Below are 14,473 nucleotides of genomic sequence, written 5' to 3'. Positions count from 1 at the left end.
AACCTATGAGCTCACTTCTGAATCAATGCTGTTTTATTGCTTGCTGTTATATTTATGGAATGTTACTGTGAACAAAGCAGAGCGGGCCAAGCCTATTCTCAACATAGCCTATAAATAATGTAAGCAAATAAACTAAGCAAATCTTCATGAACCAATGCATTATTTACTATTCCTTGTTGCTGAAATATGAGCTTAAATTTTGGTTACATATTAATGGAAAACCTTAGTCATTTCTAGGTCTGTCTCCTTGGGAGTCAAATCCTAAAGCTTAACTCCGAATTAACCTTGCATGCCTTCTGAACTCTGTAACTAAAGGCCGCACTCCTCTCCAGAAACTAGACTATGGAAGCCACATCCCTACTATAGACCAATAATCTACAATTATCCCCAAGAGTCTACAACAGCTTCATAGTGTTAACTAACTCAAGTGAATGTTCTATAGCCTTTGGCCATTTGGATTTTGCAAGACAAATCTTTAGGAGTTTATCTCACTGCTCTAGGCTATTTTAACTTCGATATATTATGCTCCAAGTGGGAGTCACTCAAACTTTCTTGAAGTTTTAGAGTATTTTTAATGAGTAATTCTTTCATTTCAAAAATATTAGTTGAGTCCTACCATGGTGCCAAACCCTGTCCACACTGGGATCTCACAGTGAACTAGTTAGATAAGGATCTTTTTACAGAGATCACAGGTTGTGGGAAGTAGAGAATCAGACAGCAAACAAGTAAACAAATGAACAAGAGAATTTCAGTGGTTATGAAGAACACAACAGGGAGTAATGATAGAAAATGATGGGGTCACTGTAGAATGGGAGGTTAGAGAATGTTTCTATAAAGAAGTAACATTTGAACTGAAGCACCCTATAGACATACTAGCATCTTTTATCTGAATGTCTCCTCCCTATTCCTCCCCTTCTCCTTCCCCTCCTCCTTCCTTTTGTCTGTTTAGTTCCATCAAAGGGCCTATGAGGAAGGGGCAGTATAAGCCCTGGTGAGAAAATATTCCAAGGTAAGCTCGAATGGAGTCTTGGAGAGAGGACGTGAGGATAATGTTAGACAAGTGCCAACAGGTGGACAGTCATCCTTCACAGAGAGCAGTAAATCAAAATGCCGCCTGGGAACACAGTTCAGGTGTGAGGGATGGATCAATGCAGGGGGACCAGGAGATCACAACCGAGGCCGGGGAGAAATAACAGAGTTGCAAACAAACCAAAGGTGAGTGCAGCTGAGTGGGGAAGGACATGTAACGAGAATAGAGCCACCGTTGTCTAATAATTATTCACCTTAGTAACTACAGATAAGAAGTTTTCTTACAGACCCTGGGAAACTGGAGGATGAAACAAGGCTGGGTCCATTACTCAGAAAAGAAATACATTTTAAGAATAGAAGGACAAGAAGACACGCTTTGATTTGGTTGCTGTGCCCGGACCCTGACCCCCTCTGGGAGTTTTTCTCAGAAATGCTGACCATTCTCCGGTCCCAGGAATGGGCTGAGCTGTTGGTAACATCATAGAAGATTAGCCACCTTGTTATCGGACTTTGAGCTCCTGAAGGCCAGACTGCAGACCTTACCTCCCCTTTCCCTGTTACCCTTCCAGCTCGAAGCTGCATGTAGCTCTCTTCTCCCTCGTGTGTATATAGTCAGCCAACTGGCAAGGGGGGGCGGGGTGTCAGAGCAGATTTTTGTGGATGACTGACTGCTCTCCCATACTGAGGGAGGGGCTGGTATGGGAGCTGAAGAAAAACTACTGAGCTGAAGATGTCCTGACCTAGAGGCCAGCCAGATTTCATCACCACCTTCATTCAACCCTCTGTGAGCCCTGCTAGCGATCACCCCCCAGCAGCAGTGGTCTCACTCAGAGCCCCAGGACAATGGAGGTCTTACCTTTATGAGAGGGTGGTCCTCATCTCCTAACCATGCTTGAAAGGTTCTACAGCTTGGCCATTCATGTATAGTGCCCCTGATAGACTTAATTATCTGAAATCAAAAGGCCCAGAAAAGATCTCCAGAGGTTTCCCAATCAATGTCCTGCCTTTAGATAGAATATATGAATAAACAACCCAGGACAAAGATTAAAAGCTTCAAGAGATGACCAGGCACTAAGCAAACTTGTGAATGGGGTGAAAGTTGCTTTCCTACCTACACTTACAGCGTCCTTCATTGTGTGAGGTTCATGGGCCTTATTTTCCTCGTGCCTAACATTTATTTCAAGTTGTTTGTACCTGTTCTCTCTATTAGGCTGCCCCTTCAATAAAATACCACGCGGAAAAGACTATAATAAATGAATTCATTCGAAGTAGTCAAAGATCCAGAACAGTTAATGCTAATCAATTGTGACCCTTATTAAAGATTTACCCACAGAAAGGGAGTGGGATGGAGGAGGAAAGAATGGTTTCCATCTACCAAGGACACTACACAGGCCAATTAAAGGAACGGCAGGTAAGAATGGCATAAGAAACTGATTTTTTTTAAACTTTCTATTGACATATACATAAGAAAAGTATGCTTAACATCAGGTCAATGAATTTTCAAGAACTGAACACGCTCATGTACTCGGCACCTACATCAAGACATTGAGCATGACCAGCACCCACTTCATACTCCTTCCTGCCATTCCTGCCCCAGGGGCAACCACTTTCCTGACTTCTAACACCATTGATGAGTTTTTCCTGTTTTCTGAATTTTATGTAAATGGAATCATAGAGTGTACTCTTTTGAATCATACTTCTTGTATGTAACATTATGTTTGTGAGATTTGTTCATAATGTTGTGTGTATGTACAGTATTTGTTCTCCTTGCTGGATAATGTAAGAAGTCATCTTGTAAATATTAACATTTGACCCCCAGGACTGAATCCCAAACATGCTGCAAGAGGAAAAACATAAACTCATCCCCAGGGTAAAATTAACTCCCTTGGCTGAAATCATTTTTATTTTGTTCATTGAGCACTGAGCTCATCATGTATTCTCTTGGACTTTCTTAGTTAATTTGAAATTTACATCTGAGATATTCTTAACAACAAGATTCAGGCAGATGAGTTCAAGTCACAACCCTTTCCCACCACCGAAGGAATGAAGCCAAGCTGTTCTCTTGCTCCAATTTTATTTCTTCGCTCACAAGTAACTAAGCTTGAAGATACACCAAGAACAGCTGCCAGCAACCTACCCTCTGGGACACGCAGCCAACTCCGCCAGTCAGTCAATTGTTGGCATTTGTTCACAGGGTGCAAACATCAGAAGTGCCTGTGATCATTATCGAGGCAATTCTAAGCCTTGCAAACACATACCCACAAAGGCTTCGGCTGCTGTGCTCTCTAATTCCCCAGCGGGTACTTTGTCCACCCTGCCAGCTTGTCTCTCCTAAACAACTTGCCCACATCAGACACCTGGGAGTAGTGGTGTTGGATCAAGAAGCTCCCAGTTCTCAGTGGACTGCAAACATTCTCACTGGACTGCAAACCAGCTCTCATTTTTGCTGGGACGGCAGTAAAACGTAAAACGAGAGTAGAAATTGGCTTCGGTCTGACTTTAGGCGTCATGCCAGGTCTGGCAGGAAAAGGTCATGGACAGACTATGAAAATTTCTGTCCACCCAGGATCTTTAAAACCGAAGAGTTCAAACGGGAAACATTTTCAGGGTTACATGATACTTCTGGTTCACGACCATGGCCTATAAAACCCTCACGTTTTCTAAATTGGTGGGAGAAAGAAACATTTCCATGGAAAGAGGCGTAGTGCCCATTGCCCGTATTGAAAGGCAGTGTGGGCAGTGGAAAGAACACCATATTCTAAGTCAGACGTGGAAGGAGGAGCCTGGCCTTACCAGCTGTGAGGCCAGAGTCCTTGAAGAAATTTGCAGGTTGTGTGCCTCTTCCTTTTCCCAAGCAAAGTGCTTTTTAAAGTACTTTTTATCGTGTTCTTATTATCCACTGTATTTTTTTTTAACATTGGTCATTTAAATCTGAAGGAAAGTACTTGAAAATTGAGGATCTGTACTTTTTTTGGGAAGTCTTACCTCCTGGAGTATATTTGGAAAATTATTTAATTAGAGGATAATTGGCCATTCTTAATAAACTGGTATTCCATTCTTGGGTTTTAAAAAATTAGGCAGAGGCAAGAAATAATGCCAATCAGAAAAGGCACCTCATGTCCACTATCTGATCTGGTCATTTAAAGATATTTAATGATTTTTTTGGGGGGGGGTGTGCTTACGGATACAATCCCCTCGTCATTATCTTCCATTCTCACCCTTGTCCCAGAGAAAAGCAATGTTAACAGCCAGCTGTGCATGTCTAAACCTTTTTTTATGTATATAAAATACAGATACAAGCATTGGACCACACTCTTCACATACTTTTGCAGTTTGCTTTTTGCCCTTTAATTACATTATGGGCATCCCGAACTAGGCCAACAAATAGAGGTAAAATTTATTCTTTTAAAAGACTGCATAAAAGTCCAGTGTGTAGATCTACTCATTCAATAGTTCTGTTGATGGAAAATGAGGTTGTTTTCTTGTTTGTTTGCCAATAAAAGCAATGCTGCAATAAATATTAGTATACAAGTCCTTTCATACCAGTGCTTCACTTCTATTGGTCTAAATCCCACTTACACTGCAAGGTCAGAGCTTAAGTACATTATTCATTTTAATAGATATTGACATATTACTTTCTTTAATCCATCTGGATGTTATTTTTTGTATGACAAAAAATTTTGTATAAAATTTTGGTTTGTTTTTTTTCACTTGTGTAGCCAATTTTGCAACATCATTTACTAAGTAAACCACCGTTTGATATGTGGTAAGATCTCATAAACACCTGGGTCTTTTTCTGAAGTTTCTGCTCTGTTTCACTGATCTGTTTACCTGATTTGATGAGAATGCCTAACAAATTTGATTAAAGTAGCCCTAAAGTTCATTTTAATATCTAGTAAGATATGTCTTATTATTATGCTTTTGCATAGTTTTCTTGACTTTTTAAGGATACCTACTCTTCCATCTGAACTTTAAATTGTTTTAGTAAAAAAAATCCCATTACAATTATGAATTAAATTGCAAATATGTACTTATTGATTTTGAAAGAACAAAAATGTTACAATTTTAAGACTTCCATATAGATTACCTATCTCTCTACTTACTCAATAAGATGTTTTAGGTGTTTATTTTAGGGGGTATACAAATCTTGTACAATTATTCCTATGTTTTTATTTTTTGGTTATTATAAATTAGATGTTTCCTCAAATTCGACTTCTAGCCACAGTAGCCAAAGAAAAGTTACAGATTTTGTGTATTTATCAAATATCCAAACACCTTATCACAAGCCTTTATCAAATCTAATATTTTCTTTAGTCTAATGGGTTTGCTGATTTTTCTCCTTTGTTAGCTTGCTGATTTGAAGAACTATTATGTAGATTTTCTGATATTAAAACAACTTTACCTTACAGAAATAAACTCTCTTTAGTCGTGGTGTGTGTTATTCATTTTATACAGGGCTAGATTCAATAAACTAATGTTTTAGTCAGACGTTTTGCATCCATATTATAAGTGAAATCAATATATAATTATCAGATTACATTCACTTTGTAAAATGAACTAAGGAACTGTCCATTTTTTTCCTATGGTCTACAATTATTTAAATAACAGACATTTCCATTTTACTTTATAATAACTTAGAAAGATCTTATTAGATATTAATAGAGAGGGTATTGTTGTTATACAACTTTTAAACATGACAAGAAATAGCTGTTAAGAAAAGTATGTAGGTTGACTAAAGTCAAGCCAGACTTCTGATTCCAGGCCTGAATCTAGGTCTACCATAGACCACCGCACCTCTCCAGGCATGAGCCTGAAATCCAGAACTAAACAAATATGAGCAGAAATCCCACAGCAGGACCAGGAAAAGAAAGTTACTCTGGGAAAAAACTCAATAGAGCAGTCACAGGCCTTGCGAAGAAGAGCTGTGAGCTGCTGAAAGCCACAACCACAAGATGATCTTCTTGGTATTTGGTCATTTAACATAGGATTGCCCAGATGGAGCAAATGGACCACTAACAGTGTTTAGAGATGACAGATTCATGAGGGGCAATGTGCAGGGTTCCACATAACTGTGTAAAGTAATGATAATTCACATGCACATATTCCTTTGCAATTTACAAAGAGTAAGTTGAGATTAAATCATTTGTCAAAGATTATTATCTTAAAGGTGATGAACCACCCCATAAGTCCTTAAATTATGCCCCCTTTATGTTTCTTTCTTGGCATTTATCACCCTTATTGCAATTATTTTATTTATTTGTGCTACTTGTCCACTCCCCTCTTCCACGCCCTTATTGCAATTATTTTATTTATTTGTGCTACTTGTTCTTTGCATATCCACTCCCCTCTTCCACCACAATAGAGGTAACATAAGAGCAGAAGCCATATTGTATTATTGTTTATTCATAGGCCTGGACATAGTGAAAAGACATTCAAAACATATTTGTTACATGATTGAAAAATAAATACCACCCACCATATATATATATATATAAAGTGATCCTTTCTTGAATCCTCTCCACAAAAGACAGTTTTCTGTCCAGATATGGTGGTCCCCCTGCACACAAGAGTGTTAGGAATTACACGCTTTGTTGCTGCCACTCTAAATATAAAATGCGCTATACATCCAAGTCAGAGCTCTCCATATCAATCTCATACAATCACTTTATTTGACAGCGACATTCTTTTTAAAGGCAAATCGGTGTGAACTCTCAATATCCCAAATTAGATCAAGCACACAAGTTCAAATGAGCTGGCCATGAATTAGTCACCACCACTGGTCTGAGTTTTTGAAGCCACCACATCTCATTTCTCACGGGGCTGATCCTGAAAGGCACCATTTGTCAGGAGACTCCCTTGTGCTCTTGTCTTTTTCCTCCACTTTTTCACTGAATTAACCAAAGCAATATTGAATAAGTTGCTAAATACAGGTATTAGCTCATTTGTGACTAATTATTATAGGTAAATGGTGCAGTAAGTGCAGCACCCTACACCCTCCCCTGGCCTTTCTGTGTGTGTGTGTGTGTGTGTGTGTGTGTGTGTGTGTGTGAAGTTTTTGTGATGTTCTCCAGGTAAATCCCATGCATAATGTAAGAGTGGCAATGTTGTTTGCATAATAAGCTATTTTCTACCACAGAAGCAGAAACATTTTATCGCTATAGAGAAAGCTCAAATTATGAATACATTTTCATATAAGTTGATTTATGTGAAAATTACAAATAAATGCAGAGCCGAGCTGCAAGTGAATTGTTTGTTCCCAGTTCAAGGAGTGGTGTTATTTGAAATTAAAAAAGAAAACAACCCCACCACATCCTGCAAAAAGAAATATTTTTGATGTTATTCAGACTGAAGCATATAGCATATGATCCAAGGAACAAAGCATGACCTGGTCAGGCAGTAAGACCTGAGGTTGCAAAAACTACGATAAATTTGTGGTCGGGCAGTAAGACCTGAGGTTGCAAAAGCTACAATAAATTTGTCCACTGATTTCTGAAGCCATCTTATCATCGATAATAGATATATTATACATATTATATATATATTATCCATGATATATGTATTTTTACTTGCACTTGGACTACAAGGATTCTCAGCAAACTCTGTAACTACTTCTTTCAATAGTCAAAGACACTTGAAACAATAAATGGAGGCCCATGATCACCTCGACACAAATAAAAGCTAAGTGTGTGATGAAGACATAAAAGTGATTTTGTGTAAGACCAAAGCTTTTCAAGATGACTGTAGGGCTCTCAAAGTGGTATGTACATTTCTCATTTCAGGTAGAATCGTCGAGGGTAGAGAACGTATCCTGCTAGCAGCCTCCCGTATTTTTGGACTTTCAGGTGGTTGATCTGTAACAGGAATATGATACTGGCCACAAAGCTCTGGCTGATGTCTAAGATGTGAAGAAAGCAGACTTTGGGGAAAGGGGACAGTAACATGGCCCCTTGAACCAGTCTACATAGTAAAATAAATGCATCCTGTTTAGTGATTCAGGCAATACATGTCTGTACTTGTCCTAGCCCTTTAAACTTGCCTAGATTACCCTCAGCACGGGCCATGCTCACAGAAAACACTTTGTCCTGGTCATTGCCCCAGATCTCAGCCCACTTACGTTTTAACTGTTGCTTGATAATCCCTTACCTTTCAAATTCTTGGTTTCGGTAATCTGACAAGTACTATCCAAATGTAACCCATAAAACGTTAATTACAGAATGCCTTTTATGTACTAGAAACTGTACAGGATGCTGGGAAATTAATGGTGATTACACATGGCTTCAGGGTGCTTATGTTTTAGTAGGTTATTTTTATTGTCATTTTATGGAAATCAAGTGAGACCTAAAGGCAAACATTACTCTTATACTATATTTGTAGAATAAGAATTAAAAGTAGTATCACATCAAGTAGAAGGGAATTGGAGTCCATTTAAATTTAAAAAAGAGTAATAAAAATGTTAAATGAATCAGTGGATTTATGGGAATTCAGTTTATTTTTATTTCAAGAGTTCAGACAAAATAGTCAAATGTTTAAATAGTCTACTTTAAAGGATGGAAAAATAATTGGCCTAATATTCTTTCACTTTTAAAAGTGACAAGAAAGTAAGTCAAATTTTCTCTTTTATTTAATTTTAGTATCTGCCAGTAGCAATATTTCAAAGGCAGAGAGAGTTAGAACATGATTCATGGGTAACAGGAATGTTCTTTTAGAGAAAAATATTAAATATATGAAACTTTATCTTTAGATGTACTTATCTTAAATTTAGTTATATCTTTATTATTTTAAGGTGATGCTTAGGGAAAATTTTTAGTATTTTAAGGTGATATTTAGGGAAAAATCAAAGAAGGGAAGAAACATTAATGACTGTTTTATAAAAGGTTACTGGTGGTTTGATAATTCTTTTTTTAATATATTTTATTGATTTTTTACAGAGAGGAACTGAGAGGGTTAGAGAGTTAGAAACATCGATGAGAGAGAAATATCAATTAGCTGCCTCCTGCACACCCCCTGCTGGGGATGTGCCCGCAACCAAGGTACATGCCCTTGACCGGAATCGAACCTGGGACCTTTCAGTCCGCAGGCCGACGCTCTATCCACTGAGCCAAACCAGTTACGGCTTGAATTTTTAATCTAGCAATAAACCATGTGCTTGGGGTTTAAAAGTCAGGAACACGAAGCAGATGATCTGTCCACTTCTCTCCCTCTTCTATTCTCTGACTCTATCAGTATAAGTAGGCCAAAAATAAACATACTTCTCCTTATATTAGATGAACAAATGTTAACTCTAACAAACATTTTACTGCATGAGTCCATTTACCTGAGGTGCCTGGAGTAGTCAAATCCATAAATATAGAAAGTGCAATGGTTGTTGCCAAGAGCTGGTAGGAGGAGAAAATGGGAGTTACTGCTTAATGGGTACAATTTTAGTTTTGCAAGATGAAAAGAGCTCTGTGGATAGATGGTGGTAATGGTAGCAGACCAATGTGAATGCACTTAATGTCACTGAACTGTAGGCTTAAAATGATTACAATGGTAAATTTTATGTTAAGTATATTTTATCACAAAAAAATAAAAGATATTTATTGGGCCACATTTTTTAAAAAATCAGATTTTCAAATTTTAATAGAGCAACTATTGAGTCATTGATTTAACACCTACTATATACCTTTTACTCTAGATTCTGGGGATAAGTATTTATTATAAGGGACATATGCTCTACCCTCAGGGAGGTGAGAGCTAGTGGAGATAGAGATAAAAAAAAAAAGCATTACAATTTGATGAGGACTTTGAAAAAAGGTGAAAGCTGTACAGGACCATTTTAGACACCATCTCCTAACCCAGCCTGCAGGATCAGAAAATGCTCCCCTGAGTATGGGGCATCTGAGCTGTAACTTGGGGGATGAAGGAGAATTCACTAGGAAAAAGCTTCTGAGTGATGTTTGCTCCCACATTTCTCAATGTTCCATCTTCCCACTAAAAACTGTGAACTCTAGAGTCATTTATCTAGCTGTCCATTCTACCTGGAGGTCCCTGAGCACCCCAGCCTCAACATGTCTAAGACTGAACTCATGATATTTTCCCCAAATAATATTTTCCCCAAGTCTCCCCTAACTGATGAAAGACACAGACATCCACAACTTACAAAACAGGGATATCATCCTGCAGTTTTCTCCCCATCACCTCCCCACATCCTGCCTCCTCTATGTCTTTCAATTCCCCTCTCTCCTCTTGCCCTCAGTTTCTGAATTCAGTAAGATAATGCTTGCAAAGTGTTGGCTCCAGGCCTGGTGATATCATGGCTGATCCTAGTAGTAGTAGTTGCTTCAAACTCCTGTTACCATTTACCTGGACAGTTGCAATTGTTCTTGTTCTCCTTTATCCAGTCTTGTCCCCCGTTGAATGCATCCCTTAAATTCTTTCAACCTATTATTAATTTTTCCCACAGCACATATCTTATCACCTCACTCCCCTGCTCAAAAAAGCTTTAGTGGCTTCCTATGGCCCATTGAATTAGTCTCTAAGCTCACTGCACAAGGTCCTCCAGGACCCGGCTCCTGGCTAAGATAGAATCTACCTTTGGCTGCTTTCCCATTGAGCCTTATGTTCCAGCCAGAGCAAATGCCTACAGTTCCCTGAACACACCACACAGTTGCATGAGTCTGTAGCTTTGTACCATTCCTCCCTATGTATAAAATGCGGTCTTATCTCTTTGTCCTCCAACCACAGCTCATCTTTCAAGACACACCACGTGACTTCTCCTACCCATTGTCTTCCCTGACCTCCGGTTTTCCAGGATAGTTGACTATCCCCTCATTTGTGCTACTGTAACCTTCGTATTATCACAGGCAATTCAGATCTGTGATCAATAAGACAGAAACTGCTGATGGCATTTTAGATGGACGTTTTTCCAGCACTGAATATTAAATAAAACTGTAAGGTCCCATCTTCACCTGCAACCTTGTCACAGTACCATTTTCCCTAATTGCTTTGTAATTATTATTTTTTAAAGTCTGCCTTCTGACTTATGTGGAACTCTTGGGTTCGAGTTTTCTTTGCCTTTGCAGTGTCCACCCTGCCAAGGTTTGCCTTGGACTCACACAAGATCAAGCAGAGACTCTACCACATGGCGCCTGATAGCGAATACTTATTGAGCACCACCTGTGTGCCATGAACTTCTCTAGGGGCTGTAAGAATCATAAGGAACAAAATCCCTGCCCCCCTAAGGGACGTCTGTGCACTGCCCATCATTTTCCAGTCTCCTTCCTACATAGAGGCTGATGTCATTCACTGAATTTTCTGTGATTAGCAATGTAAAGGCAGGGGGGAAGTCATTCAGAGAGAAAATATGAACTGTCAGATGAGAATGAAATTATAAGTGGTAAGAGGAGAATTAAATTAAGAGCAGTAAGCATCATGGATTTATAAAAACAAGTCATGTCAGACAAACTTAATTGCTTTTCCTGATAGAATTACCAAATTAGGGGATGGCAGTGTACAATATCCTGAGAGCAGTTTCCTTCAACTACCAGGTAATGAATATTATTTTTGAAGTTAGCAGAGCCCTTTGAAGTAGTATCTGTTGAAATTGTACAAAATGAATTCAAATTGACTTTGATGTGAATCTGGTTCGCTGACTTGACGGCAGATTAAAGAGGAGAGAAGCTAAGGCAACTACAAACAATATGGCGCTAAGCTTAAAGGTATAGCCTGGAAGGAGCTTGGGGGCCTTTACTCTGATGTTTATCGTGATCATTATCAGGGTCAAAGTATGAGTTTGTGGCATTTAAAAGACATTGAGAGAAAATCATAGTACTTGGGGGAAATCATTGCATGGAGCACAGAAATGAGATGGTTCTATATTATCGTTATAATGGGATGGCCCTTGGAGTGGTAATACCCAATATTCTGCATAGTGCATTAAACCCTTGCTACTCAAAGTGTGGCCTGCATTTTAACAAAATCTCCAGGTGAATCTGCATTTTAACAAAATCTCCAAGTGATTCGTGTACACATGAAAGTTTGAGAAGCACTGCCAGGTTGATTTCATATTGTCCCATCCGCCTGAATTTTCGACTCTTCTCAGAGCTGCAAGACATCCTGTTGATCTAATAAACCCGGCTTTAGTAATTCCACTATTTATCCCTTTTACTTTCCTTAAAAACAAGCCTATGAAGCTGATGAAGGTGCATCTTTGGGGAAGGTATTTCTCCTCAGTGGGCCTTGCTGCCTTCCTTTGTAAAGAGGAACTTACCACCTGTGCTCCTCACACTGTCTTTATGTGCCACACATGTACATCATCTACTTGCATCCTTTAACATCACTGAGGAATATATTATCATTCCCATTTCACAAGTGAACACTGATGTTTGGAGTTTTAATGTAATTGGCCTAAATTCATATTGTTAGTAAATGGCAGAGTCAGGATTTAAACCTAGGTCTCTCTATATGTGACAGAGGCTAGCTATATGTGACAGGGACTTCAGAAACTAGGACCAAGAGAGATATTCTGTTAAGAAATATTTATTGAGCACTTATTATGTTGTATTCATTAGGGAATAAACAGACCTGGGCCCTGCCCTTGTGAAGTCTGCAATCTAGTGGAGATGGGAAATGTGTGTGTGTGTGTGTGTGTGTGTGTGTGTGTGTGTGTGTTTTGAAGTGGGGAGTGTGAGGAGATACTGCTTCCAAACTTGTGCCATTGTTGAGGTAATGCAGATATCAAAGATGTTGGAGAATTGCTTTAAGTCTAAGGTCATGTGAATGACTGGTAGACATCAGAGTATGGAAACATAGAATAAAATATATAACATACCACTGAGCTATTAATGACAAACTTTAGCCAACCATTTTGCCTTTTTAGGATTTCTTCCAACCTTATAAAGAACCTTTTTGTGCCCTGTATTTGTATACTCATATGCTTAGCAGCATTATTCACCACAACCAAAAAGGTGAAAGCAGCTAATTGATAGATAAATGAATAAATAAACTGTAGTAGATGCATACAATGGAATACTATTCTGCCTTAAAAGGAAGAAAATTCTGACACAGCTACAATGTGGATGAATCTTGAAACCATTATAGCAAGTGAAATAAGCCAATCACAAAAGGATGAACAAATATTGTATGATTCCGCTTATATGAAGCTCTTATTCATAGAGACAGAAAGTAGAATGGCAGTTGCCAGGGACCAGAGCATGGGGAAATGGGAAGTTTTAATCTAATGGCTACAGAGTTTCTGTTTGGGAAAATGAAAAGGTTCTGGAGATGGATGGTGGCAATGGTTGTACAATCAAGTGATTTTATTTCATGCCAGACAACTGTAAATTTAAAAATTTACAGTTAAAATTGTTATAATAGATTTTATATTATGCAGAGAAAAAGAAGTCTGTTTTCTTTTAAGATTGTCCAAGAGAAAAAAGGTTCTGATTGTAAAGGGCTGAGATGAACAGGTTTTCAAAAAAAGGAATGACCTAGAAAAAGAAGACCTTACCATAGTTAAGAATACTAACACTAATACCAGTACTACTACTACCACATATTGAGTGTTTGTTATTGAGGAAAGAATTCAAGCAGAGACTCTACCACATGCAAAGCACTGTGCTTTCTTAGAACTAAGACAATGAAGATTCCATCTGGACCCTTGACTTGAAGAGGCCCCAACCAGTCAGAAGATGGACGTAAACCAATAACCAAGATACAATATGCTATGGAGTATGGAAGGGCTGTGCTTAAATTATCAGAGAGACGGAGATCTAGAAATAATAAAGTTGCTGGGTTTCTACTCCTTCCTTTAAAATATCTCATTACCTTACAGAGTCTCAGAGTAGAAAGGCACCTCCAATGTCACAGAGTCCAACCTTTACATCATGGAAGCCCCTGGGCTGTCCCTCAAGAAACTGTCTCACAACTCAGAACCAGATTTGAGTCTTTTGTTTTCTTCTCTTGAATGGATCTGGATTTTGCATTTGAAATTAATAAAAAGGAAAGCGCCTTGAAAAACAGAAATTCAAAGTGATTATTTCACAGAGGACAACTTCAGGATAGAATATCTGGAGAGAATATCTCTGCCAGTGGTTTGAGAAGGAATGTCAACCACTTGCCTCTGTGCCCAGGGAGAAGACTGACCAGGCTCTCCTCCAGGGCAGATCAGTTCCAAGTGGCGACAAAGCATGATAATCCCTTAAAGTCATAAACACGGAACACTGGTATGTACACAAATGCTCGTCGCAGCATTATTCATGAGAGCCAGACCCTGGAAACAACCCAAACAGCCATAAAGCAATAGAATGACAAATGAAATGTGTATATTCATACAATGAAATACTACAGAGTAATGAAAAGCAGCAGACGATGGTTACACTCAGCAACACAGATGATCCTCACAGACATAATGTTGAACAACAGAAGCCAGACACACATACATACACCATATATATATATATATATA

This window comes from Myotis brandtii, unplaced genomic scaffold (genome assembly GCF_000412655.1).
Source record: "Myotis brandtii unplaced genomic scaffold, ASM41265v1 scaffold520, whole genome shotgun sequence".
Taxonomy (NCBI): domain Eukaryota; kingdom Metazoa; phylum Chordata; class Mammalia; order Chiroptera; family Vespertilionidae; genus Myotis; species Myotis brandtii.
This window is presented reverse-complemented; position numbering follows the sequence as displayed.